A 17,458-nucleotide genomic window follows, 5' to 3' on the forward strand; every position below is an offset into this window, starting at 1 on the left:
TCCTGGGGTTGGGGCGTCCAATGAAAGGTGTGATGATGGTGCGTGGTGCAAGGTGCGATAAATAACGAGGACACAGGGTTGCAGTCACTTTACCTCTTTACTGAAGGCTTTGGGATCCGCAATCCAGAGCACTGCTAACAGGGCTGGCTGAGACCGGCCGGTCCGAAGGCACATCCAGAGTTCCCTTTCCAGGTGGAAATCCGTGTCCTTCCTACCAGCGCCTGTGTGTTGTAGTACTTCCCTGCTGAGCACCACGGGATAGTCCTCACAACTGTTGTGTCTGTTTCTGATGTTCTTTCTCGCTCCGTCCCCCAGATGATATGGCTAGGACGCACCCGTATGACAGGGTAGGCCTGGAGTTATTTTATAGGGACCCTAGAGATGCCCCTCTCCCACAATTGCTTCCATTGTCTGTGTTAAGTGTAAAGGTGAGACAGCCAACCTATAGTTAACTGCCCGGCCATAGTTCAAAGTAATGCGTGGAGTCTCTTACTTTCTCGGCGTTCCCGCCGTCGGCTACGCGCCTCAGAAGGATGTTGCTACGATCTTAGGGCACAACTCCTTCTGGTTCTATCTCCTTTGTGCTGTGATCCCGTTTCTCACTCCTCCACAATATGCTTTGCTTCGTGTCCTTTCTTAGGAGTCTGCCACTATAAGGCACAGGCACGACTCCGTAACGATCTGTCCCTTTCTAGGCCTCTGTCAGGATCCCACCCCTGACAGGTCCTCTCTCGAGCTCTTCCCAGCTACTTTCTCCCTGACTTCCTATCCAACCCCCAGTTTTACCCATGTGTGAGGAGTGGCCTAGTAGATAGGACCTTTTGCTCCCCCTGGCGGCCGGAGTGTGAAGTGTAATGTGTATCTGTGATACTTGCAAGGTGAACTCCTTAAGTGCCATCAGACGTACCATCACTCCCCTTAGTGGCGGAGCAACAGTACTGCAACGACCAGGACTCTGGGGCGCTGCACTCTCCCCTGGTTAAATCCAGTACTCCCGGACTGGGAAAGAAGAACAACAATACATGTTAGCAAAAGACATACAAATTTTTGAAATGCAATAAACAAGTAAATTTTAGCAATGCTTTCCTTTATGGAAGGTGAGGACACTTGAACGTTGCGAAAGTTTGGTCATGCACAGTTTATGACTCTCAGTTCAGTGGGGGCAACCTTGAAACAGCAGGGACCCCGGGTAAACAAAGGGGTCCCTGTGAAAGTTTTGGAGCAATTCACTGTCCATTACTCCATCGTCCATTTTTAAACCTGTAACAAAGACATTTACACAAACATTTTCAACCAAATAGTAACTATCGTTAATATCTCCAAGTTTTGTAGCGAAGTGGAGTTTGATTCTTGGTGCTATGTGTAGACCTCCGCAGTGCAGGGGTTGCTATTGGCCTAACAGGGCCCGCTATGCTTACTACCGCTGGTGTAGTGCACTGTCTTCTAGCTACACTTCTAGTGAGTCTGGGTAGCACTGGCATGCTGGAGCTCTCAGGGCTGCTGCTACTAATAGTGGGTATGGCAGATTCACCGATAGCAGAGGGAGGACTTGCCAGTTCAACGGTTGGCATGGCATCCTCTGGTGGGGTCTGCTGTGATTGTGGGTCCGGATGATCTGGCACCACACTTAGTTCTGGCGGTTTCGGTTGACGAAACATTAAGACAGGTACCACGATGGCCTGATTTATTTGAGTCCAGGACTGGGGAAAATCGCCAAGAACAGTGCATCATCATCTCTTCTTCTACAGGCGGAGAGGTTCCTGGATCTGTTTCCCTCTCTCTCAACTTATCAGGACATATTTTAAGGTGGTCTCTGGATATTGCCGTTGAGGTTTCCCCTCCATCTTTACTGATGAGACAGACCTTCGTGTTGTCGAAATTGGATGGCAGGATTGTATACGGTTCCGCTACCCATTGGTCGTCAAGCTTGTGTAGCCTCCTCTTCCGTTTGAGTACTTGCTCACCGGGTGACAAGGGAATCGCAGGAGCATGCTGGTTGTAGTCCCTTTCTTGTTTTTGTCTGGCTTGGGCGAGACTTCTTTCCACGCATTCCTGTACCTTGCGGTACCTTTGCTGCCTTTCTGTATCCCAATCTGCATCTGGCGAGGTATCTTCGGGGGTTAGGACCCCCATGTCCAGATCAACAGGTAACTTGCTAGATCTTCCTCGCATCAGGTACGCTGGAGTGCAGTTGGTGGAATTCACTGGGATGTGGTTGTACATGTCTACTAGGTCAGGCAACTTTGTTGGCCACAAGTTCCGCTCCTCTACAGGCAAGGTGTTCAGTAAGTCGATCACCACTTGGTACACACATCCCGTTGGTTTGTGGATGGTACGGTGTGGTTCTGATCTTTTTACACCCGTATAGATTACAGAACTCCTGGAACACCTCCGCTTCAAATGCTGGTCCCTGATCGGTCAGTACCTTCTCCGGGTACCCATGGGGCCTACAGAAGTACTGCTGAAAGGTTTTGGCGGCCGTCCTGGCCATTAGATCTTTGACAGGTACAACCACCAGGAATCTGGAGTAGTGATCCACGATGGTAAGAGTGTAGACATAGCCTGACCGGCTAGGTGTTAGCTTCACATGATCTAGCACGACCAGTTCAAGCGGCCGTTTGGTGATGATGGGCTGCAAGGGAGCCCATTGGCTGTCACGGTCCTTCCTGCGTAGGCTACATGGGCCACACTCCCGACACCACTTCTCGATGGCTCTCTTCATGCCAATTCAATAGAACCTCCCTCGGAGTAGCCTCTCCAACTTCCGCCACCCGAAGTGTCCGGCTCCATCGTGGTACGCCCCCAGAACCATTGGCGCATCTTGCCTTGGAACCACTATCTGCCATACCAATTCATGAGTGCGTGGGTCGATACTTCTTTGGCACAACTTACCATCGTGAATAAACAGTTTGCCTCTCCCCTTCCACAGCTGTTGTGTTTCTTGTGGATCATCCGGGTCGGGATGCAAACCTGCCTGCGTCAGGAGCTCTTTCACCCGACGGACCGCGAGGTCACCATCCTGGGTCTCTGCCCATCCGTGGTGGGGCAGGGGATTCAGCGTGGCATCCTGTTTGTTCTTGTGCCTGTTCTTCACGTGATGGGAGCACTGAGTGGCTTTGGGGCGATGGAAAGCGGGCAGCTCTACCTCTTCAAGTGCCTCCGTGTCATCCCCCGTTTCTGGCAGATTGGGCATCCGAGACAAGGCATCAGCATTCGTATTCTTGCGTCCTGCCCGGTACTTGATGGTGAAGTCGTAGTTGGACAGCCGGGCCATCCACCGCTGTTCCAAGGCCTTGAGTTTTGCTGTGTCCAAGTGCGTTAGTGGATTGTTATCCGTGAAGACGGTGAATTTTGCTGAGGCCAGGTAGTGCTTGAACCTCTCCGTCACTGCCCATACGATGGCGAGGAATTCCAGCTTAAAGGAACTGTAGTTGTCAGGGTTCCTTTCCGTGGGACGAAGTTTCCTGCTGGCGTAAGCGATTACCCTTTCCTTGCCTTTCTGGACCTGGGACAACACGGCTCCCAGTCCTATGTTGCTGGCATCTGTATACAGCACAAACGGTTGGTCATATTCAGGGTAGGCCAGTACCTCTTCTCCCGTCAGCGCCGACTTCAAACAAGTGAATGATCCTTCCAATCCCTGGTTCCAATCAAATGGGGTATTCTTCCCCCTGGTCTTCTTGGATTGGCCCACCAACAGGTCTTGCAATGGCGCGGCCTTCTTGGTGAAGTCCTTGATGAATCTCCTGTAATAGCTTACCAACCCGAGGAACTGCCGGACTTCATGGAGGTTGCTGGGCTTCGGCCAGTCCTTGATCACTGTAACCTTGTCGGGGTCTGGGGCCACTCCTTCAGCACTCACCACATGGCCTAGGTACTGCACTTTGGGTTTTAGCAGGTGGCATTTGGATGGTTTCACCTTTAAGCCAAAGTTGGACAGGTGCTTCAGATGGTCTTCATGGGTCTTAGAGAAGACAATGACATCGTCCAGATACAGCAGCACGGTTTCAAAGTTCTTGTGTCCCAGACAGCACTCCATCATCCTCTGGAACGTCCCCGGGGCATTGCACAATCCGAAGGGCATGTAGTTGAATTCGCAGAGACCCATCGGCGTCGTGAAAGCCATCTTCTCCTTGTCCGCCACAGGAACCTGCCAGTACCCACAGGTGAGATCCAAGGTAGAGAAGTAGTTAGCAGATTTTAAAGCAGCCAGGGACTCCTCTATCCTGGGCAGTGGGTATACATCCTTATGTGCAATGCGATTTAACTGCCTATAATCAACACACATCCTCATTGTGCCATCTTTCTTCTTAACGAGGACTAATGGAGCTGCTCAGGGGCTACAACTGTCTCTCACTACCCCAGTCTCCTTCATCTCTCGCAACATGTCTTTGGCACATTGATAATGAGCTGGGGGTACAGTAGGGTATCTCTCTTTTATGGGCCGATGATCTCCTGTGGGGATATGATGTTGAATCCCTTTTACCTGCCCAAAATCTAGGGGGTGCTTGCTAAATACCCGCTCGTACTCATGAACCACCCTGTAGGCCCCCTGTTTCTGGTGAGATGGGGTAGAGTCAGTGCCCACATGCAATTCCCGACACCAATCTTTCGGTTGCTCTGCAGAACCGTTGTTCTCTGCCGGATTGGACGGGACCAAGGGTCCGGGTGCCTGTATCATACTACTATTAACAGTAAACAGTTTGGCAAGTGTGGCATATTTGGTTAGATGGACTTCCTCCTCCCCACAGTTAAGAACACGTACCGGCACCCTCCCTTTGCGGATGTCAACCACCCCTCTGGCTGTCAGAAGGGTAGGCCTATTATCTGAGTATACGGGTTCTACCAGGGCCTGGTAGTCTTTACCCTTGAGGCCTATGGCTGCCCGACACCATATTAACATTTCACTCCTGGGGGGTATCGCAATGGGGTTTGAATCACTCACTGTGACACGACCAATTTCACCACCAGTCAGCTCCACCTGCTGTCTCTGCATCAGGGCCCTGATTTATTTTTGCAGGGCGCGTTGTTCTTTGTAGCCAGCTGTTTCTGCTACCTGCTGTAACAAGACAATAACTTTGGCAAGACAGTTTTCTATGACATTAGTACCAATGGTCATCATGGGATTACATTCGCGGCGGTCAATATCAACAATTACAATCCCTTGGGCCTCTAATTCTACCCGCCCCACTTTGATGGTGACCTCTTTATACCCCACTTGCGGCAATGGCTGACCATTACTGGCTATTATGGTGAAATCATTATCGGGGCCACGGGTAATGTCGGTGTCCTCCCAATAACGTTTATAAAGGATGTAAGGCATAGTCGTCACCTGGGAACCGGTGTCCAGCAAAGCGTTCATGGGGATACCGTCAATCACGATAGGGAGAACTGGTCGCCCCCGATGTATTTGGCTCCCCAGTTTTGCGGGCCTGATCGTCCTACTCCTGGGGGTTGGCCCTCTGCCCCAGGGGATGCTCGTTTAAATGACAGTACATTGCAAGATGGCCCACCTGGTGGCAGCGGCGGCAGATAGGTCGTCCATCCCGATGAAAGCGATCGTCGTCCCTGCCTCTGGTCGGCGGAGTCCTCCTCCGCCGCTGCCAGGGGACATCTTCTGGGCTGGAAGCCAGCTGGATCTTCTCCTTGGGGGCCTCTTGTAGAGACTGTATGGTCCGGGCTAGGGCAGCAACACTCTTGGTCAGCTCCTGCATCTGGAGGCGTAGTCCTGCAGGGGAGTCATCTTCCAGGATCTGGGCATCGGCCTCGGCGGAAATTAGAGTATCCGGCGCCACCTCCTGGTGGTACGTGAGGGCTTGACGCCCGGGAAGTACGGCACGGCTGGGCTGTCGCTCTGGTAGCGCCTGGATGGCTTTATCTTTGAATTGCGCAAAAGTCAGGTCTGGATTCTGCATGGCAAGGAAATGTAATTGCGCCCTTTGGTGACTGCACAGGAGCCCCTCGATGAACCGCTCTTTCAGGAGTTTATCTTCATCTAGCATGTTGTTTGGGTCACTCTGCTTGATGGCCCGCAGCGCCTCCTGGAGATTAAGGGCATAGTCCCGTAAGCTATCCTGCGGCTTCTGTTTGCACCCATAGAACGTCAACTTAATTTCTGTAGCGGTGCGGGTGTCAAAGGTGGCTTTAAGCTTTGCAAAGACCTGCTGCACAGTTCCCTTATCCGCGGCGGGCCAGGACTTCACTTCTCTCAGAGCCGCCCCAAAGAGTTGGCCGGTTATCATATGAACTTTCTGAGGTTCTGTCAAGGGATAGAACTCGAGCAGGCTGCAGATCCCCTTTAAAGTCAGTCAATGTATGTGATTCTCCAGAGTATCGCGGGAGCCAGGCTGCTCCAGGTAGATACGGCATGGAGAAGGGAATTATGGCTGCTGTAGCCGCGGCAGTATCCGGCTGGCTGATGGGGGCGGCAAGCTCTGCAGCGACCGGCACAAGGCCCTCGGCGGCGTCTACTGCGGGGCCTGGAGCAACCCCTGGGTCTGCGGCTACGACCGCCGCCTCTGCCCCTCCCGACTCAGACATGGCCGTTCCTTCCCCCCGCTAACCTGCTGAAAGTCGAGGTTCCTCTTCCGGAATCGGCACTTCACCGCGTCTTCTGGTTCCGCGCTATTTTCGGCCGGCTCCGCCCACGAAGCTATGGCTCCTCCCTTCGTGCACGGCGATGGTGGATTTTGGCGGCAAATGGCAATACACAGTCTTTGCAATAAATCACGTTTCAGCACAATTCAGTCACAGTTCCAAGGCACACATCACCTGATTCCTCAGGCTTAAGTAGATCCTGTTCGTGACGCCAAATTGAAGCGCCCCCAGACGCAGGGCCGCGGGGTACTCGGTACCGGGCCTCTCTGTCTCGGTCCTGGGGTTGTCACGGTGGCTAGACCCGGTCTGTGACCCTGCTAAGGGGCGTCCAATGAAAGGTGTGATGATGGTGCGTGGTGCAAGGTGCGATAAATAACGAGGACACAGGGTTGTAGTCTCTTTACATCTTTACTGAAGGCTTCGGGTTCCGCAATCCAGAGCACTGCTAACAGGGCTGGCTGAGACCGGCCGGTCCGAAGGCACATCCAGAGTTCCCTTTCCAGGTGGAAATCCGTGTCCTTCCTACCAGCGCCTGTGTGTTGTAGTACTTCCCTGCTGAGCACCACAGGATAGTCCTCACAACTGTTGTGTGTTTCTGATGTTCTTTCTCTCTCCGTCCCCCAGATGATATGGCTAGGACGCACCCGTATGACGGGGTAGGCCTGGAGTTATTTTATAGGGACCCTAGAGATGCCCCTCTCCCACAATTGCCTCCGTTGTCTACGTTAGGTGTAAAGGTGAGACAGCCAACCTATAGTTAACTGCCCGGCCGTAGTTCAAAGTAATGCGTAGAGTCTCTTACTTCCTCGGCATTCCAGCCGCCGGCTACGCGCCTCAGAAGGATGTTGCTACGATCTTAGGGCACGACTCCTTCTGGTTCTATCTCCTTTGTGCTGTGATCCCGTTTCCCACTTCTCCACAATATGCTTCGCTTCGTGTCCTTTCTTAGGAGTCTGCCGCTATAAGGCACAGGCACGACTCCGTAACGATCTGTCCCTTTCTAGGCCTCTGTCAGGATCCCACCCCTGACAGGTCTTCTCTCGAGCTCTTCCCAGCTACTTTCTCCCTGACTTCCTATCCAACCCCCAGTTTTACCCATGTGTGAGGAGTGGCCTAGTAGATAGGACCTTTTGCTCCCCCTGGCGGCCGGAGTGTGAAGAGTAATGTGTATCTGTGATACTTGCAAGGTGAACTCCTTAAGTGCCATCAGACGTACCATCACTCCCCTTAGTGGCGGAGCAACAGTACTGCAACGACCAGGACTCTGGGGCGCTGCATGTCCCTATTACTGCCCCTGATACCCCAATACTGAACCGCTGCTGCCATATGTGTCCTTATTACTCCACCTGATACCCCAATACTGAGCCACTGCTGCCATATGTGTCCTTATTTCTCCACCTAATACCCCAATACTGAGCCGCTGCTGCTGTAGGTGTCCCTATTACTGCACCTGATACCCCAGTACTGAGCCGCTGCTGCCGTATGTGTCCCTATTACTGCCCGATACCCCAATACTGAGCCGCTGCTGCCGTATGTGTCCCTATTACTGCCCCTGATACCCCAATACTGAGCCGCTGCTGCCGTATGTGTCCCTATTACTGCACCTGATACCCCAATACTGAGCCGCTGCTGCCATATGTGTCCCTATTACTGCACCTGATACCCCAATACTGAGCCGCTGCTGCTGTATGTGTCCTTATTACTGCACCTGATACCCCAGTACTGAGCCGCTGCTGCCATATGTCCTTATTACTCCACCTGATACCCCAATACTGAGCCGCTGCTGCTGTATGTGTCCCTATTACTGCACCTGATACCCCAATACTGAGCCGCTGCTGCCGTATGTGTCCCTATTAGTGTTGAGCGATACCTTCCGATATGCAAAGGTATAGGATTGGATCGGCCGATATCCAAAAAATATCGGATATCGCCGATACCGATACCCGATACCAATGCATATCAATGGGACACAAAATATCGGAATGGTTCCCAGGGTCTGAAGGAGAGGAAACTCTCCTTCAGGCCCTGGGATCCATATTCATGTATAAAATAAAGAATAAAAATAAAAAATATTGATACTCACCCCTCGGACGGCTCCTGGCTCTCACCGGTCCAAGCGTCTGCCTCTGTTCCTAAGAATGCAGAGTGAAGGACTTTCGATGACGTCGCGGCTTGTGATTGTGGTCGCGTGACCGCTCACGCGACCAATCACAAGCCGCGACGTCATCGAAGGTCCTTCACTCCCTGCATTCTTAGGAACGGAGGCTGCCGGTTACATCGCTAAGGTCCAGGGTCCGCCGGAGGGGTGAGTGTATATATATATATATATATATATATATATATATATATATATATATATATATATATATATATATATCAAAAATATCGTAACTCGGTATCGGAATTCCGATACAGCAAATATCAGCCGATACCCGATATTTGCAGTATCGGAATGCTCAACACTAGTCCCTATTACTGCACCTGATACCCCAGTACTGAGCCGCTGCTGCCGTATGTGTCCCTATTACTGCACCTGATACCCCAGTACTGAGCCACTGCTGCCGTATGGGTCCCTATTACTGCACCTGATACCCCAATACTGAGCAGCTGCTGCTGTATGTGTCCCTATTACTGCACCTGCTGTGTGATTCTCTGTGCCCTCTAAATTCTAAAGCAACCCTCTAGAATATAGTAATGCCGGGTGCAAATGCCCTAGAAAACAGTGCCCACATTTTGCTCCCTAGAAAGTAATATTGCCATGTGTGCCCCTTTGATAGTCACAGTAACCTGAGATCCCCTCTAACAATAAGTGCCCACTTTTCATTTAATAATGTCCAAAGTCTCACCCCTGTACAGCTCCCCTATACAGTATAATGCCCCCTCACTGTATAGTACCATCCACACAGTATACGGACCCCTTAGTAGCCCCCAAACTGTTTGATGGCTCCAACACTGTATGATGGCCCCTTCACTGTAATCTCCACACTGTATGATGGCCCACTAGATGGCCTCCATATAGTATAATGCACTCCCCATAGGTCTCCATATAGTATAATGCACTCCCCATATGCCTACTCTATAGCACAAGACAGCACCCCCATAGGCAGACCCTGTAGTATAAGACAGCACCCCAGAGGCAGATCCTGTAGTATAAGGCAGCACCCCATAGGCAGATTCTGAAGTATAAGGCAGCACCCATATAGGCAGACCCTGTAGTATAAGGCAGCACCTCATAGGCAGACCCTGTAGTATAAGACAGCACCCCATAGGCAGATTCTGAGGTATAAGGCAGCACCCCCCCAATGGCAGATCCTGAAGTATAAGGCAGCACCCATATAGGCAGATCCTGAAATATAAGGCAGTCCCCCCCATAGGCAGATCCTGAAGTATAAGGCAGCACCCCTATAGGCAGATCCTGAAGTATAAGGCAGCCCCCTATAGGCAGATCCTGAAGTATAAGGCAGCCCCCCTATAGGCAGATCATGAAGTTTAAGGCAGCACCCTTATAGGCAGATCCTGAAGTATAAGGCAGCCCCCTTAAAAAAAACAAATACTCACCTCTCTTCCTCCTTGTTCCAGTGGTGCTCCGACCTCCCGCTCATCTTCTGACAGCGGGCACCGGGTGGTGACGTCATCGCGCCCACTGTCAGCGTCGGCGACGCCAGACACTGACAGGGGGATGATGGGAGGAGCGCAGCGCTCCTTCCCTCATCAGTGCGGTGACGGGCGGGGGGCCCACTACTGGCACCAAGCCCCCCCCGGCCTGCTCAGGGGCCCCATAGCAGGCAGCAGAGCAGGGAGATCGATTCTCCCTTCTCTGCCGCAGAACGTAACTGTATCGGCGCGCGCCGATACAGTTACAGTAGCGTAGCTCCAGGTTGGCCCCCTCTGAGCACCGGGCCCGGGGCAACGGCCCCCTCTTCCCCCCCCCCCACCGGGCCCGGGGCAATGGCCCCCTCTTTCCCCCCCCTCCGGTAGCTACACTACCGGACACTGCCGGATCACAGGTCCTATGGTGTCCACAGTGCTTCCCACGTATTTCAGAGATTTACACGGACACCCCGATGTAAGAACTCAATGCAGAGCCCAGGATAAATGTGCGCCAAGCCTTACTGCGATCTTTTGGAGGCAGAATGAAAAATGCATGTGAAGAATTGTTTTTATTTGTTTTTTATAAACTGCAACTTTATTCTTCAGGTCCGTGCGATTACAGCGATACCAGATTTATATCAGATTCTTAGGTTGCTGTCACACACTAAAAGACGCTTTTTATTGCGAAAACTAGTTTTTGCATCACTATATTTTGAGAGCTATCATTTTTCTGTATTTTGGCCGACAGTTATCTTATGGCTTGTTTTCTGCAGGATGAGCTGCTGTTTTTATTGGTACCATTTTCGGGCACATGACATTTTTTAATCGCTTTCTATTCTGATTTTTGGGAAACAGAATAAACAAAAAACAGCAATTCAGGAATTGCTTTTTTATACTGTTTCACATGTGGTAAAATAGGTAAGACCGCTTAATTCTTCGGATCAGTATGATTACAGCGATACCTCATTTATGCTTATTTTTATGCGCTTTTACACAAACTTATAGAAAAAATTATTTTTGCATTGCTTTATTCTGAGAGCTATAACTTATTTATTTTAAGCCACCTCCCTGCAGGACCCTGATGTAGCCCCGCGGCCATTTTGGATCCGGGGCCTACAGGGAGGAGACGCTCAGTACAAGGTGAACACATCGCCTTGTACCGAGGGTCTCAGGGAAGCACGCAGGGAGCCCCCTCCCTGCGCGATGCTTCCCTATGCCCCCAGAACGCTGCGATCATGTTTGATCGCAGTGTGCCGTGGGTTAATGTGCCGGGGGCGGTCCGTGACCGCTCCTGGCACATAGTGCCGGATGTCAGCTGACACCCGGCCACGCTCCCCCCGTGAGCGCGGCGATTGCATATGACGTTATATCCCATCACTGGCAAGTAAGTCCCAGGTCACCTCGACGGGATAGTACGTCATATGGGATTAAGGGGTTAAAAGGCGTGGGGACCCCTCTATTTATGAAAGCCAGCCATGATAAAGCTGACACCTTAGGACTGCAGCCCACAGCTGTCAGTTTTGCCATGCTTGTTACGAAAAATAGAAAGGCCCCATGTCATTTGTTTATTTATTTAATCCCTTTCTGACATCAGATGTACTATCCTGTCGAGGTGACCTGGGCCCATATGACCATCGACGGTATGGTACGTCATATCCGATCAGCCACGCTCACGGGGGGAGCACGGCCGATCATGGCCGGGTGTCAGCTGATTATCACAGCTGACATCTGGCACTTTAACCCCCGGAACACTGCGATCAGACAAGATCGCAGCGTTCCGGTGGCATAGGGAAGCATCGCGCAGGGGGGGGGGGCTCCCTGCATGCTTCCCTGAGGCACTCAGAACAACACGATGTGATTGCGTTGTCCTGAGGGTCTCCTCCGTTCTTCTCCCTGCAGGCCCCCGGATCCAAGATGGCCGCGGGGTCCTTCCAGGTCCTGCAGGGAGGTGGCTTGTCAGTGCCTGTTGAGAGCAGGCGCTGAGAAGCCTCCTGAACTGCCTGTCAGATCGCTTTGCTCTGCAAAATGCCAGATAAGCAATTTTACAATATATAGTGATGTCCCACTCTGGGACAAAGTAAAAAAGTAAAACAAAAACATTTTTTTTTACATGTTAGGGCATGTCAGGTTAGGCTATGGGTTGAACAAGGTGGACTTAAAGTCTTCCTTCAACCTTAATAACTATGTTACTATGTGTAAAAATATATTTTTTTAAATTCCTAAATAAAATAAAAAATAAATATTGTTCCAATAAATACATTTCCTTAGGTAAATTTATAAAAAAACAATAAAACTACACATATTTGGTATCCTCGCGTCCGTAACGACCCGACCTATAAACTGTCTCACTAGTTAACCCCTTCAGTGTACACCGTAAAAAAATAAACTAAGCAAAAAACAATGCTTTATTATACCGCCGAACAAAAAGTGGAATAACACGCAATCAAAAAGACGGATATAAATAGCCATGGTACCGTTGAAAACGTCATCTTGTCCCGCAAAAATGAGCCGCCATACAGCACCATCAGCAAAAAAATTAAAAAGTCATAGCTCTTAGAATAAAGCGATGTAAAACCAATTATTTTTTATATTAAATTTTTTTTCTTGTATAAAAGCACCAAAACATTAAAAAAATATAAGTGAGGTAGCGCTGTAATCGTACTGACCCAAAGAATAAAACTGCCTTATCAATTTTACCACACGCGAAATGGTATAAACGCCTCCCCCAAAAGAAATTCATGAATTGCTGGTTTTTAGTTAATTCTGCCTCCCAAAAATTGCAATAAAAAGCGATCAAAAAATGTCATGTGCCCGAAAATGGTACCAATAAAAACGTCAACCCGCCCTTCAAAAACAAGACCTCACATAACTCTGTGGGCCAAAATATGTAGAAATTATAACTCTCAAAATGTGGTGATGGAAAAACTATTTTCTGCAATAAAAAGCGTCTTTTAGCACGTGACAGCTGCCTAACATAAAAACCCGATAAAAAAACAGCTATAAAAGTAAGTCAAACCCCCTTTATCACCCCCCTTGTTAGGGAAAAATAATAAAATTAAAAAATATATTTATTTTCCCAGAGTTAGGGTTAGTGTTGGGGCTAAAGTAAGGGTTAGGGCTAAAGTTAGGGTTAGGGTTGGGGCTAGGGTTTGGATTACATTTACGGCTGGGATTAGGATTGGGGTCAGGGTTAGGGGTGTAGTTAGGGTTAGGATTAGGGGTGGTGTTGGAGTTAGAGTTGTCGTTAGGATTGGGGGGGGTGTTCGGGCTAGGGGTGTGGTTATGGTTAGGGTTGGAGTTAGAATAGGAGAGTTTCCACTGTTTAGGCACATCAGAGGCTCTCCAAACGCGACATGATGTCCGATCTCAATTCCAGCCAATTCTGCGTTGAAAAAGTAAAACAGTGCTCCTTCCCTTCTGAGCTCTGCCGTGTGCCCAAACAGTGGTTTACCCCCACATATGGGGTATCAGCTTACTCAGGACAAATTGGACAATTACTTTTGGGGTCCAATTTCTCCTGTTACCCTTGGGTAAATAAAAAATTGGGGGTAAAATATTTTTGTGAAAAAAATATTTTTTATTTTTATGGCTCTACATTATAAACTTCTGTGAAGCAATTGTGTGGTGAGCACTTTGAACCCCCATCTAGATAAGTTCCTTAGGGGGTCTACTTTTCAAAATGGTGTCACTTGTGGGGGGTTTCCACTGTTTAGGCACATCAGGGGCTCTCCAATTGCGACATGGCGTCTGATCTCAATTCCAGCCAATTTTGCACTGAAAAGTCAAACGGCGCTCCTTCCCTTCCAAGCTCTGCCATGCGCCCAAACACTGGTTTACCCCCACATATGGGGTATCAACGTACTCAGGACAAATCGTACAACAACTTTTGGGGTCCATTTTCTCCTGTTACCCTTGGTAAAATAAAGCAAACTGGATCTGAAGTATATTTTTGGTGAAAAAAAAGTTAAATGTTCATTTTTTTAAATATTTCAAACATTTCTGTGAAGCACCTGAAGGGTTAATAAACTTATTGAATGTGGTTTTTAGCACCTTGACGGGTGCAGTTTTCAGAATGGTGTAACTTTTTGGTATTTTCTATTATATAGACCCCTCAAAGTGACTTCAAATGTAATGTGGTCCCTAAAATAAAAATGGTGTTGTAAAAATGAGAAATTGCTGGTCAACTTTTAACCCTTATAACTCCGTAATAAAAAATAAATTTGGTTCCAAAATTGTGCTGATGTAAAGTAGACATGTGGGAAATGTTAAGTATTTAAGTATTATGTGTGACATATCTGTGTGATTTAAGGGCATGAAAATTCAAAATTGGAAAATTGCGAAGTTTTCAAAATTTCCGCCAAATTTCCATTTTTTTCACAAATAAACGCAAGTCATATCAAATAAATTTTATCATTGTCATGAAGTACAATATGTCACGAGAAAACAATGTCAGAATCACTGGGATCCGTTGAAGCGTTCCAGAGTTATAACCTCATAAAGAGACAGTGGTCAGAATTGTAAAAATTGGCCTGGTCATTAACGTGCAAACCACCCTTGGGGGTAAAAGGGTTAAAGCACAAGTGTCGACTGATGACTACTCACATCAGCCGTGCCTACTCTCGCTGTTATTAGTAGCAGGAGGTGTAGGCTGATGGGAGTAGCACTCTCTCATCAGCTGATGGCTCTGTGACCAGAGGTAAACTTTTTACCTCTGGTCACAGCTGCTGGCTCACGCTGTCATCTGAAAGCGTGGGAACCGCTGCTCTCTGACCTACAGTAATAATCCAGAAGCAGTGTTTGTCGCGCTGTCATGCAGATGATAGCGAGGCGAACAACAGATCTTTGGGAACCCCATTCATATGAATGGGGTCCGATTCGGGTACCCAAAACAAACTTTTTTAAATGGGCAATACAACTGTACCCAAACATCCAGGGGTTCACCTATCACTAATGATTACAGGTAAGCAAGATGCATATTGTAAAGCCTTATGAACAGCTCTGAGAGCCGTGGACAACCTAGAACATGGCTAGCTACTCATATAGCAAGTACCAAATTATTGGGCAAGCTACATATATTGTTCTAATGATGTTAGTGTAATGCTTGTTATCAGAGTTAGATAAAAGTGTAAGCATAGTGTGCTGCGATTCTCTCAGATGTGGAGAAGATGGAGAAAAAATTGTCTTTGTCTTCTCCGCTCTGTCAATCTGTGGAAACTACACTCGTATGTCATTCAAGTGCGGTCCGATCTTTTCCATGGACTGACTTGCATGATCAAGTGTGATCTAAATGTTGTATCAAACTCTTGCAGGCAGTGATTTTTTTTTCCTCTGAAGAAAATATGTGCATTGCTCTACAGGCTAACATTGGTCTGAGTGCTATCCGAAAATACGCTCGTCTGTATCTGCGCATTCCACTGCGACCGGGCTCTAGGGTTCGGCAACAAGTTCTTTTTACTTTTCTCTATGTTTAGAATTCATACATTAATAAGTTTTCCTGTAACAAACAATAAGAATCCAGTGATCCCTTTCAGAATAGGTTTCCGACCCCTCATTACAGGCCCCATCATTCATTACGGTAGACGTAGGTCTGGGGGGATATCCGTTTTCTCAGTGATTAGTCCGACTTCTATCTTCTTCAAAGAGCATTCTGGTATCTTAAGATGCCCTTGTTATTCTTGATCAGGAAGAGTGGAAAATTAATTTTGGACTAATTAGTCCAACATTGGTGGTTATTCTCGGATTACGGCAACAGCTAAGCCAAGGTGCGTTCATCCAACACTTGACACGGCCCGAATTAAGAGAGTTAACACAAAGACGCCAGGGCTGACTATTGTGTTGAGTGAAAGGTCAGGGGTAGATCTAACAATGTTCTAATTAACAATTAATAATTGACTACGCTGCCTATTGTTGGACTTTAATTATTAGTAGCATTTACGCTTCAATGGATGAAACCATATTGTTCTTTTTCTTCTAGATGTCCTTCTACTCTTTTCGGCACAATGAAGCGTTCTGTGCGGACAGAAGGCAAGACAATTTGCTTCTTTAAACTAAATGCGAGAATGTACAGAAGGTAAATTTCACCTTCAAGGTGTACGACAAGAAAAGGGCTAAAGGGCAACTCTACTTTAACCCCGTAGAGTTGTGGTCCGAAACCAGTATGGATTTTTATGGTAAATGTCTGTTTATTGTAATCAAATCGTTTTTCCAATATACTTTAAATGAAAAATAAAAATATACCCTTCCCTCTCTAGTCAAACTGCTTTATGTTTTGGGGATTTTCTCCACCCATTTCAATTTTAATGACATTTTGTTTCAGAATCTGCTGGGATACTCAAATGAGACGTCATCAGAGGGCAGTGGCTGCAGTCACTTCTGTAGCTGGTGTCCCCAACCTGAAACAAAGCATCATCAATTACGTTCTTTTCAGGGGCTGGGTTAGTGATCCCTTCTTTACTTAGCATGCATCAGTAAATCTCAACATATGCTAAGAACAAGCTCCCTTGACACTGTGCAATATTCTTGTCAATGCATAGTGACAGTGCGCTCCCTCGTCGTTGGCTCTAATGAGAAGTGATGAGCTGGCAAGAGAGTGAGTGCACTGTTATTGCGCATTGTAAGAAGAAAACGGGGTGAGTATGGAACAGTCCAGCCCCAGGAGCTGGGCTTTTTTCTGCTCTCATGAATGCTCATTAGAACTGGCGAGGGAGCGTACCGTCACTGTACATTGAAAAGAACCTCATCACTGGGGATTCTCTAAACAAAATGTCATCAAGACAGAAGGTACTTTTTTTTTTTCCCTCTCTGCTCTAACTAATTAACTAACTACATATATATTACTTAGTTAGAGCAGAGAGGGATCAATATTCTTAAAAAAAAAAAAAAAGAATTTACATTCTGTCTTAATGACATTTTGTTTTGAGATATATATATATATATATATATATATATATATACATACATACACACACACACACATTATATATATATATATATATATATATATATATATATACACACACATATACATACACACACACACTACTGTTCAAAAGTTTAGGGTCACTTAGAAATTTCCTTAAGTTTGAAAGAAAAGCAGTTTTTTCCACTGAAGCTAAGATTAAATGACTCAGAAACACACTCTATACATGGTTAATGTGGTAAATGACTATTTTAGCTGCAAATGTCTGGTTTGTAATGCAATATCTTCATAGGTGTATAGAGGCCCATTTCCAACAACCATCACTCCAGTGTTCTTATGGTACTTTGTGTT

The sequence above is a fragment of the Ranitomeya variabilis genome, chromosome 1 (genome assembly GCF_051348905.1).
Source record: "Ranitomeya variabilis isolate aRanVar5 chromosome 1, aRanVar5.hap1, whole genome shotgun sequence".
Lineage (NCBI taxonomy): Eukaryota > Metazoa > Chordata > Amphibia > Anura > Dendrobatidae > Ranitomeya > Ranitomeya variabilis.